The sequence below is a fragment of the Eschrichtius robustus genome, chromosome X, assembly GCF_028021215.1.
Source record: "Eschrichtius robustus isolate mEscRob2 chromosome X, mEscRob2.pri, whole genome shotgun sequence".
NCBI classification, from domain to species: Eukaryota; Metazoa; Chordata; class Mammalia; order Artiodactyla; family Eschrichtiidae; genus Eschrichtius; species Eschrichtius robustus.
In genome coordinates, this window is record NC_090845.1 from 97,006,346 (window position 1) to 97,018,695 (window position 12,350).

Sequence of the window (12,350 nt, forward strand, 5' to 3'; positions counted from 1 at the left end):
TTCTAGCCTCCCTTGCAGCTAGGAAGCAGACATTTAATCTAGGATCAAACAGGCACACTCATGTGAGACATTGATTTGCGAGTGTGTAACATGAGGAAACTGGCTCTGTGAGGAGCTCTCACTTTGCTGGCACAAGTGGTGGTAGAGGCATCCAACTTTCAGGAGCAGCAGCAACACAGACGTGGCATTGGTACTGGCGGCAGTACCAGTTGCAGTCAAGTTGAGTTCCTGGCACTTAGTTTTTGGCAGTGGTAGAGACTGCAATTTCCTTCTCATCAGGCCAGTTCTGTGGTGTGGTTTTGGGCATTATTCCTGGAAGATTAGCCTTAAGCCTGTTTCTTCAGCCCTCCCAATAATACTATGAGCCACCTAATAACTGTTAATAAATGTCTTTATGCTTTAAATAGCTGGAGTGCATTTTGTTGTTTGCAACTAAGAACTCTAACTGACTCTTCATTCAGCCTTGGGTTTTTTTGTTTGTTTGTTTTTACCAATTTCTCTCATGTGTGCTGCCACACCAGATTACTTACTCATGACTCCATGCCTTTCTTCCTGTGCTTCTCTTTTCTTAACATACACTGCATTCTCCCCACTCTCTCAAGGCTAGTTAATTCCTACTGTTCTTCAAAATCTGGCATTGAAAAACTTTGGGTGTATGTTCCAGGACCATCTTTCACCTTCATAATTTTCTTCAGCATAGAGTTCACACTCTTCCTAAGCATCCCAAACGCAGCTGTCTTTCAATGAAATTTATATTCTGAGGCTGTCCTTGAAGACATAGCACCTGCCACATAGAATTCCCCAAAATGTTCATCCCTTTATGACAGCTTGACTTCATTGTTTTACCAGGAGTCTTTTTCCTTAACTAAATTTGTGTTTTTATTACAAGAGTAGTACATAAATATATTCTCATTGTAAAAAATCAAACACAAGAAAAGCAAAAAAATTATCTCTTTATAAACAACTCTAAATTCCAGAGCAAAAAATGTATCTGTGTTATTCTTGCTCTGTCTCTAAGAACATAGTTCACACCCAATAAATATTTGTTGAATGAAAAAATGATTCTTCCTCTTCCCATGAAAGAAGAGAAAATATGACTTAGATTCAACAAGACAGAAGGTCTCTCTTATGGCTTTGATTCTCGAGTGAGTGAAAGAACGCTCTGCTGCAGTACTCCATGGAGCTTCTGTTTTGTGGCTTGGCTTTGGGTCCCGCCTCCTTGGTTCCACACAACTTTCTAAGCCTGATCCTCCAGCTACCCATTGATTCTCTGAATCCCTGATGATCTTCCAACAAATTCCCTTTTTGTCTAAGATCATCACAGCCAGTTTCTCTTTCTGGAAATCAAGTACCTTGACTGACACATCTTTCTTAGATGACTTATGCTAATCTTTCCTATTTCCTTCTCCCCAGAGCTTCATCTTCATGAAGATACTGGCATATAATTCACATCTAGTGATATTCTGCTTTTATGGATCATTACTATTGCACGGGCAAAATTGTAGATTTTTATAACTAGAAAAGATCTTAAATATCTTGTTTGATTTTCTTATTTTAAAGAAAGGAAACTGAAACTCAGAGATATGTTGAATCCATTATCCAGGTCTCTAGAACCTTGGTCTTTTTATTCCCACTCTAAATCTTTATGCCTCTCTATAGACTCCTTGAGGAAGTCCTAATTACATAGCTCCAAAATGTCCTTAAAGTTTAAGAGTAAGATTACTTCACTTACCTCACATTTTGTCTTGGAAGGTAAGAGAAGGTAATTCTTCCCCAAAGAATGCATTTTCCCTTTTTTAAATTTGCAATACCTTTTGTACCTTAGGAAAAAAATTAATGAAAAGAATACAGAGAAGTAAACAATTAGCTATATTCCCACCACTATGGGTTAATAACTATTATCCTTTTGTGGTATTTACCTCTAGTCCTTTTTCTTTTTTAAATATATAGAAAATTACATAGAAATTAAAATCTCCTTTAGAGACCACCCTCATTTCTATTGCACTCTTTTACCTGCCAAGGGGAAACTACTACCAGAATTTGGTATATATCTTTCTGGTCCATTTTCTATATAAACATATTATATCTATAACTAATACATAATATTGTGTGTTATTACATGTGTGTTTTTCAATTTATATAAATGATATGAAGCATATTGTTTTATATATTCCTAATATAACTCAGTATTATATATTTGAGATATAATACTCTATTGTGAGAATGTACCATATTTTATCGAATCAATTTCCTTTATATGGGTATCCAGTTGTTTCCAATATTTTACATTTATAAATAATGCCCCAACTGAAAAGACTGTGGGCTTCTTTGCATTTTTTTTGGAGGAATATCTTCAGAGTATATTTCTAGAAGTTGAATTACTGGGTAAAAACATATGTAGTTGTGTTAAACAATGGCAAATCCCTCACCCTGCCATAAAAGTTGCACCATTTTGTATTCAATCCAGCAATGTATGAGAGTGACTTTTATTCACGGCCTCTTCAACAGTGTTTTATTGAGGCTTTGAACTTTTGCCAATCTGTAAGATTGTAAATGATATCTTGGATTAGTTTTAATTGCCTTTCTTTTATGTTGTGTCAAATCGTACATCTTTTCATATCTTCAAAGGTCATTTATATCACTTTAAAAATTATCTCTTCATGTCTTTTGCCTGTTTTTTAAAATTGAGTTTGATTTTCTTTTGTTCTTACTTTATGAGTTCTGTATGTAGTAAAGATACTATGATATATGCTGAAATCCTTTCTCCCAGTTTACAATTTGTCTTTAATTTTTCTTATGCTGTTTTGCGTGCATGTTAAAAAATTTTATAGTTGAATTCATCAGTATTTTTCTTTATTAAATCTGGATTTTGAATCTTAGTCTTTCCCACACTCAACTTGTATCATTTCACTTTTTTACATTGAACCCCTCTCCTCTACTAGAGTTTATTCTTCTCGGTGGTGTGAGGTATGGATCCAATATTTTATTTTGCAAATAGTTATCCAATTGTTCCAACACTACTTAATAAAAAGCCCATCTTTGTCCCTAAGATTTAAAATGCTGCCTTTATCATATACAAAATTTCCATATGACTATACCTATTTCTGAACTTTTATTCTATTCCATTGGTCTATCTCTCCATTACTTTCTAATATGTTATTGATGGCATATATTAAAGATTGATTTCTATATGTCAATATTATAGCTGCCTTCTTTCTGTACTCCATTTAGCTGTATTAGTTTATTAATTGGGGGTTACTATGTAGATAATATTTCTGCAAATAATGATATTTTCCCTCTTTTTTAGCATTTCATAATCATTTTCTTCTATAAAGTTGCCAAACTTTATACCATTCTTTTTTTTTAAACTCTCATTCATTAGCTAAGACTCTAGTAATATGTTGACTAATAATACTACTGACCAGTATCCTTGTTTATTTTTTTTTATTTTAATGGGGAGAGTTTTAATGATTCACAGCTAAATATGATGCTTGATGTAAGTTTCTGGTAGATACTTTTTGTGAAGTTAAAAAAGATATAATTAATTTTCTATGATTTTTAAAAAACTATGCATGTATGCCAAATATTACTAAGTGATTTTTACCCCCAAAATCTATTGATGTTTTTATGCGATTTTTTTCTTCTGCAATCTGCTAATGTGTACATTTCATTGTTAGATTTTCTAAAATTTATCTACCCTTTATCATGACACACTATCTTTCTTTCCCCCAACTTTATCAAGATATATTTGACATTTAATATTATGTAAGTTTAAGGTGTTACAATAATGATTTGATATATGTATGTATTGTGAAATGATTAGCACGGTAAAGTTAGTTAACACATCTATCACGTCATTTAGTTACAGTTTTTTGAGATACTGTTCTTTTTAATTAGGGGTTCTATTTATCAATATTTTATTTGGGACTTTCCCATCTGAATTCATAAGTGATATTAGCCTACAGTTCTCTTTCCTTGTGCTATCTTTTTTTTTCCAGGTACATAAACTGAGGAAAATAAATTGTATAGGGTCCAATTTTTTGAATGCTCTTGAAGAGTTTGTGTAAGATAAAAATTATTTCTTCCTTGAATGTTTTCCCACAGTACCGCCTGGGCCTCATGTATTTTTTTAAGGAATATATGTTTGACTACCGTTTAAATTTCTTCTGTAAGTGTTGGTATATTCACATTTGCTATGTCTGCTGGGCCAATTAGGGTAATCTTATTTACATTTCATTTTCATCTAGGCTTTCAAAATAACTTATATAAAGTAATATATAGTATTATTTTGTACTATATCTTATACTATTTATAATTTCATCTGTATTTGTAGTTTTTCCTCTTTTGGTTTGTGGTTTATATTATTTGTGTCTTCGCTTTTATTTTATTTTCTTGATTATACTTGTTAAAATTCAATTCATTTCATTTAGGATTTTTGCGTCTATGTTCTCAAGTGTGTAAAAGACTTGCTAACAGCATCTAAAGATTCTGAAAGAAGCAACTCACAGGGCTCTTTGAGAGGCACAATAGAATGGATAAGCAAAAACAGTTAGGAATGTCCCCCAGAGATAGAGAAGATCATTTGGGATTTGTCAGGGGGCTTGCAAAAGAAAAATAAGGTAAAGAGTGAGTCAAGAGTTTGAGAACAAGGTAAATTCTCAAAAGCTGTGGAAGATCATGAGTCATATAACTCAGACGAGACAAAGGGCCACACCAAGGGCAGGTTCTGTTTCTCAGGGAGCAGAGGGGAACAGTGAAGAACATAAACTACATAGAAGGTATTGCCAGGAGAATCAAGGATCAGATGGTGGGAAGGTAGAAAGCCTGGAGATTTGGGAATTAATAGAGAAATTGAGGGGTGGGGAGGGGGAACTTAGAAGGTGCACGCAGAAGGAGGTAGGCAATGAAGATTTTGCCAGTGTTCTCCCAGAACATGAAAAGTGGAAGTTAATGCTATCATAAGCTTGTATTTTTGCCATAGCTGGAGTGAAGTCAAGGATTTGCGGTGTGGAGGAATAATAAAAACAATGATCTTTTAGTGAAGAATTAATACTGTTCTAAATGTTTGCCATATATGACTAATTTTGTCCTCATAGCAACTCTGTAGTGTAGGTATTATTATTGTCCATATATTATAAATTAGTAAGAGGAGTCATAGTGAGATTAAGCAATTCACCCAAGGTCATCCAGCTAGTAAAGTGACAGAACTGGGATTTGAGCCTTTTAGACTCTAACTGTAGGTCTGTCTTACCCTACAGTCCAAGTGCTATACATAGGGCTGCTTCTGCTCCTTCTTTGCCTTTTCCTACAAGCCCTCTTATGTGCTCAATTTTTCTCCTGTAATTCAACAGAAACGTCTTAGTCATTTTGTTAAATCCAAAGAATATGAAGGGAGCAGTGCACTCTTGACACGGTAACTTATTGTGGTATATGTTTCTGGGATAGTGTCTCTGTGATCTATGGAGGGGATTCCCAATTTGCCATATTCTTTGTTCTGTCCAGACCACATAAAACTCCAATAAATGGGCGGTAAGACTGTGTGCCATTGGGTGGCAAGTGTTGGTGATAAAAAAGAAAAAGGGCTATGTAGGTCTGCTGTGATTATGACTAATTCCTGATTTCTGATTCTTTACTATAGAGTTATAAAGGTTGTTGTGCAGTGAGTTTAATTTAGAAGTCTTGAGTAATGGAGAAATGGGATAAAAATCCTTTTGGAATTAATCTCCTTCGAATATCTTTCAGCAAGTTAGGATTCTTGCACAGGAAATTTCCCATTGCATTTTCATTCATCAAAATAGAGAATTTCCATTTCAAGTAGTCACTACTGCATGCACAGAAAGGAGGTGTGCAGCTAGAGAGTTAGGCCTTCAGTGTTTAACTGTGAGGAAAAACCCAGTATTATATTCAGGACATGGTGTCCATGGCAACCTGCCCAGCAGCTTTTTAACTTTTCAACCTATCAAAAGATGATTTCTTTAGTTTTCGTTCAATTTTCTTCCTCTGATTTTTTTGGTCCGTAGTCATAATCATTCCTGGTTCACGTGGTGTTATTTCTCACCACACAATAAAAACACTGAATGATCATATTAGATCATCACTAGTATGTTTGTCAGAGGTAAATATGAAAATCTTCATAATCCTGAGTCCACTAATTAAAGATCTTTGAGGGTTGTGGTAAGGCAAGGCTGGACTAAACCTCATCTATGCACTAGCTAAAGACAGAAAGCTTGCTAAGCAGATACAATTGGAGGTGCAATTTTTAAATTGTATTCATATACATGTAAACAATTGTTAGGCTCATTGCAGCAGTCTTGATGACTTTTACTGTTCAAGGAGGGGAGGTTGTAATGATTTACTTTCCTGGTTAACCAAAGGTTAAGCAGAAAACCTTTATATTTCAACCCTCGTTACAAATTCCTCTGAAAGATGCTAGTTTACTTTCCTGCTTTAGCAATGCAGTCTACTGAAGATAACTGGCTCTTTCTTCGATGCCAGAGGATCCTGCAGTTCCCAAGGCTCATGACTCTGGAAGTCACTGATCTTTGTTTGGAACCACATATGTAGCTGCAGAGACCGGAGGATGGAGAAGAGAGCGTTCAGTGTGTGCTGGTGCCAAAACACACTCTGAAAGTTTTTTTTGTTTTGAAAATAAATCCTTGATATCAGATTTTTTACCTGAGGCCAAAGGTTGTTTATCTGAGGCAGCACAGTACTCTAGTTAATAGCACAGGCCCTGGAGTCAGCCTGTTTGGGTTCAAATCTGGGTTCTAACTCTTAAGTGACTGTATGATTTTGAGCAAGGTACTTAATCTTCCTAAGTTTCCTCATCAAGAAAACGAGGCTAATCATCGAATCTACTTTATACAGTAATAATGAGGAATGAATATGACAACCCAAGCAAATTGCTTAGAACAGTGCTTGCCTGGTATATAGGAAGTACTAAATAAACATTAGCTATTGTTATTTCTCTGAAAGATGGAGTGCCAAGGTAGAATCTGCTTCATTGAAAAACTCTCATAGCTGGGTTCAAGGTAATTGCAACTGTTCTAAACAATCCATTCTGAACTCTTTGCGGAAAGCCGGTCCTTCACCAGGCAAAATTGTCTTAACGTAGTTTGAGTAACTGTTTGCACTTGAAAGTAATAAAAATGCATGTCTTTAAAAATATTGTGTATTTCAGATTTTCCACTACTTCAGCTTAGCCCTGCCTCCAGTGACTTACAATAGTGAGATTATATTGGGCATCGACTTAGCCATCTGTATGTGTGCCTTCAAATGTTTGCCAACACAGAGAACACTTAGAAAAGAAAAAAAAGGTAGTTTCTTTTTTTCATTCCCTTTGTCTGTCTAATTTCTGCTTTCCAATGGTTAGAAGATGCTCTCAATTTTACAGGATTTTTTTTTGCTTCTCAGATAGCTGTAGTTGTTTTTGCATTTGGTTTTTTTTTGCCTTTCTATCATGAGATGCGCATGCTTATTTTCTTAGAAATACATTTCCTAAAAGTTTGAGTTATTTAAATATATATATATTTTATATATACCAATATGATCATTTTGCACTTGCACAATTGTTCTGGGAAGTGAATCTACTGGAGAATGTAGAAAAGGTGATTAGAATTTACTTCAGTGTGTGGAATGCAAAGGCTTGATAGAAAATTCTAACTTTGAAACACTAGTATTTGGGGAGATTTGTGTCTCATTCTGTTCTAATCCACCCTTAGGTGGAGTTTCTATGGAACCAGACTAACTCATTTACCCTCTCTCTTTCACACATCACTGCTAATCCAGTCTCTCACCTCCACCCCTGCCTCTCTGACCACCTATGGCTTTCCCTACGCTTTCTCCCACAGTTCTCCTCTCTGCCTAACTAATTTTTTGAGGGCTTGAAAAATGTGTGTTTTTCTGGCTGTCTCCCTTTGTCCCTTTGTTTCTGCTCAAAAGCATACACGTGTCCTGGTAGCCACTGAGGTCTCTGTTGACCATTGTGTATGCATGGGTGGCTGACTGTGTGTGTCTCCCATTGAAGAATAGGGGTTTGGGTATTACAGGTGGCCTGTACTCCGTAAGTCATCCTTAAACAAGAGTGTAAGAACATCCTCAATCCCCGTTGCCTTCCTTCTCAGCCCTACCTTAACATTTCTGGCAGGATTCCCACATAAGGAGACCCTGACTCTGAGAGAGGGGTTACAGAGGCTTGGGTTTTCCCACTCTTGTGTTTCTTCCTTTTTGTCCGTCTTGAGAGCAGTGGTCCCTGGTAACTCGCCCTTTAACTCCTCCTTTTCCTACCCATTTCCCTCCTCCCTTTTCTAGGCTATGCCAAAATCTCCCCAGCAACATCTAAAGGGAAAGGGGTTGGTGCAGGGAGTGGGGGGGGAGGGGGACACAACCAATCATTGGTTTGGGAAAAATATACAAGTAAATGAAATGTTGGCTCAGATATTGTTCCTGGATCTGTGGATGAATGTGAGTCTTCTATGTACTAAATGGACAGATTAGCAGTATCAAGCAATAGCATATTGGTGAAACCTTTTTTTAAAAAAACATCTTTATTGGAGTATAATTGCTTTACACTGGTGTGTTAGTTTCTGCTGTATAAAAAAGTGAATCAGCTATACATATACATATATCCCCATATCTTCTCCCTCTTGCGTCTCCCTCCCACCCTCCTTATCCCACCCCTCTAGGTGGTCACAAAGCAGCGAGCTGATCTCCCTGTGCTATGCGGCTGTTTCCCACTAGCTATCTATTTTACGTTTGGTAGTGTATATATGTCCATGCCACTCTCTCACTTCATCCCAGCTTCCCCTCCCCCCACCGTGTCCTCAAGTCCATTCTCTACGGATAAGAGACCATTTGATTAAGAAGCAAAAATGTTACCCAACTTAAAACATGCTTTAAACATTTCAGAGCACCAAGTTTGTTTGATTATACTCTCCCAAGGGTGTGTTAAAATTGAACAGAACATCGATTCCTCCAACAGGCAGGCCTACCTTTCTGTAACCTGCCATGAATTCTGATCACCTTGTGGAATCACACAGAAGACTCTTTCTCCCAACAGAGAGCTTTCCCTTAATCATTTGAATGAGAAGATGGAGATCTGGAGTCTAGTCCCGTTTCTGCCATTGACTTACTGAGTGACCTGAGACACATTGCTTACTATCTCTGCCTCAGCTTCTCCACCTATAAAGGAAAACGCTCTCTGCTTTCTGCTTCCGTATATATTCACATAATAAATGGGGAATATAGGGAAAAGTATGATTTACTTCGGAGGAAATATTTTAGACATTTATGAGGAATGCCATTTAACAAATCTGAAAGAGTTCTCTCCTCAAATAATTAGCCTCCAGTGGCTTGACATAATGAAGGGGTCTCAAAAACACAAACTAAGAAAAAAATAACCCTTAAAAGACTTTATTTGCCATCCATATATCTCCTCTGCTGAAGTGTCTGTTTAAATCTTTTGCCAATAGGATCAGTCTTACTCTTAAAAAGTAAATTTTATTTTGGACTACAATTGACATACTGCACTTGTTTAAGGTGTAACGTTTGGTAAGTTTTGATATATGTATACACCCCTGAAATGATCACCATGATCAAGATAATGAAGATGTCCATCACTCCCAAAAGTTTCCTCATGCCCCTCTATAATTCTTCCCTCATGCCCTTCTCCACAGTTCTTCATCCCCAGGCAACCACTGATCTGATTGACTCCTTGACAGATTAGTTTGCACTTTCTAGAATTTTCTATAAGTGAAATCATACAGTATGTACTCTTTTATTACTGGCTTCTTGCACTTGAAATAATTTTTAAAAGATTCATCCAAGTTGTTCTGTGTACCAATAGCTTATTCCTTTTTATTACTGGATAGTGTTCAATTGTGTGTTGATACCACAATTTGTTTATTTGTTCATCTGTTGATGGACATTTGGGTTGTTTCTAGTTTGGGACTATTGCAAATAATGCTGCTATGAACATCCATGGACAAGTTTTTGTGTGGACATATGATTTTATTTCTCTTGTGAAGACACTTAGACTGGCTGAGTCATGCAGCAAGTGTAAGTAAGAAGCTGCCAAACTGTTTTCCAAACTGGTTGTACCATTCCCACAATCAATGTATGAGAATTCCAGTTGTTCCATGTCTTTACCAACACTTGATATAGTCAATGTTTTTAATTTTAGCCAGTCTAGTATGTGCATAATTGTATTTCATTGTGGTTTTGATTTCTATCTCCCTAATGACTAATGAATGATACTGAGTGTTTTTCATGGGCTTACTGGCCATCCATATGTACCCTTTGCTGAAGTGTCTGTTTAAATCTTTTGTTCATTTTATTTATTTGGTTGTTTTCTTATTATTGAGTTTTGAGATTCATTTATATATTTTAGATATGGCCTTTATCAGATATATGATTTTCAAATATTGTCTCCAGATCCGTGGCTCATTTTTTCATTCTCCTAAAAGTATCTTTGAAGAGCAGAAGTTCTTAATTTTGATGAATAGCAGTATTTTCTCTTTTCTTTTGTGGATTATACTTTTGGTCTTGTATTTTTAAAAATCTTTGTTATGCCTACCCTAGAATTCTTGATTTGAAAGAGTGCCCTAGAGTCTTCAGGTGTGTTACTTATCCTACCAGATGTTCTTAACCTGGAGTCAAAGGACAAAGTGGTGTACTATTAAGTATTTAGCAGTTGTCTCAGCAGGGTAAAAAGCCCCGGTTTGTAGCACTTCCTGGTTTTCACGGCTGATTTCAAGTTACCAACCTGATGTCACCGAAAGTGGAGTTGGGAAGAGATGGCATGGTAGCATGCTATTATATAGTATTTTTACCACACAGATACAATAGATATAAATAAATAACCTCAAGAACATAGACAAAAATAGAATGCAATGAAATAATTAGGAAGTGATGAGTTTTTAGTGTTTATTGACTTTGTTTTTAATATAGTTTATTGAATTCTAAATTTATATAATTTACTTATTAACAAAGGCTGCATTTAGCAACCAGTTTGCAAACTGCCTGAAAATTCAACAGTCATCTCTTGTAAGCCACTTCATGTCAACTCCAACACACCACTATGTAGACCCCTTGTGGAGCATAGATGGGGTCCATGGTTTGAATTCAAGGATTTAAAAAAAAGTTTTATTAAGAAAAATTACACCTTACATAAATCACAGAAAGATCTTTTTTGATCCACCTCCTAGAGTAATGAAAATAAAAACAAAAATAAACAAATGGGATCTAATGAAACTTAAAAGCTTTTGTGCAGCAAAGGAAACCATAAACAAAACAAAAAGACAACCCTCAGAATTGGAGAAAATATTTGCAAGCGAAGCAACTGACAAAGGATTAATCTCCAAAATATACAAGCAGCTCATGCAGCTCAATATCAAAAAAACAAACAACCCAAACAAAAAATGGGCAGAAGACCTAAATAGACATTTCTCCAAAGAAGACATATAGATGGCCAAGAGGCACATGAAAAGATGCTCAACATCACTAATCATTAGAGAAATGCAAATGAAAACCACAATGAGGTATCACCTCACACCGGTCAGAATGGCCATCATCAAAAAATCTACAAACAATAAATGCTGGAGAGGGTGTGGAGAAAAGGGAACCCTCCTACACTGTTAGTGGGAATGTAAATTGGTATGGCCACTATGGATAACAATATGGAGGTTCCTTTAAAAAACTAAAAATAGAACTACGATATGACCCAGCAGTCCCACTCGTAGGCATACACCTGGAGAAAACCATAATTCGAAAAGATACATGCACCACAATGTTCACTGCAGCACTATTTACAATAGCCAGGACAAGGAAGCAACATAAATGTCCATCAACAGAGGAATGGATAAAGAAGACGTGGTACATATATACAATGGAATATTACTCAGTCATAAAAAAGAACAAAATAATGCCATTTGCAGCAACATGGATGGACCTAGAGACTGTCATACTGAGTGAAGTAAGTCAGAGAAAGACAGATATCATATGATATCGCTTATATGAGGAATCTAAAAAAAGCTACAAATGAACTTATTTACAGAATGGAGTAGAGTCATGGAGGTAGAAAACAAACTTATGGTTACCAGGGGGTAAGCGGGGGAGGGATAAATTGGGAGATTGGGATTGACGTATACACACTACTATATATAAAATAGATAACTAATAAGGACCTATACTGCATAGCACAGGGAACTCTACTCAATACTCTGTAATGGCCTATATGGGAAAAGAATCTAAAAAAAGAGTGGCTATATGTATATGTATAACTGATTCACTTTGCTGTACACCTGAAACTAACACAACACTGTAAATCAACTATACTCCAATAAAAATTAAAA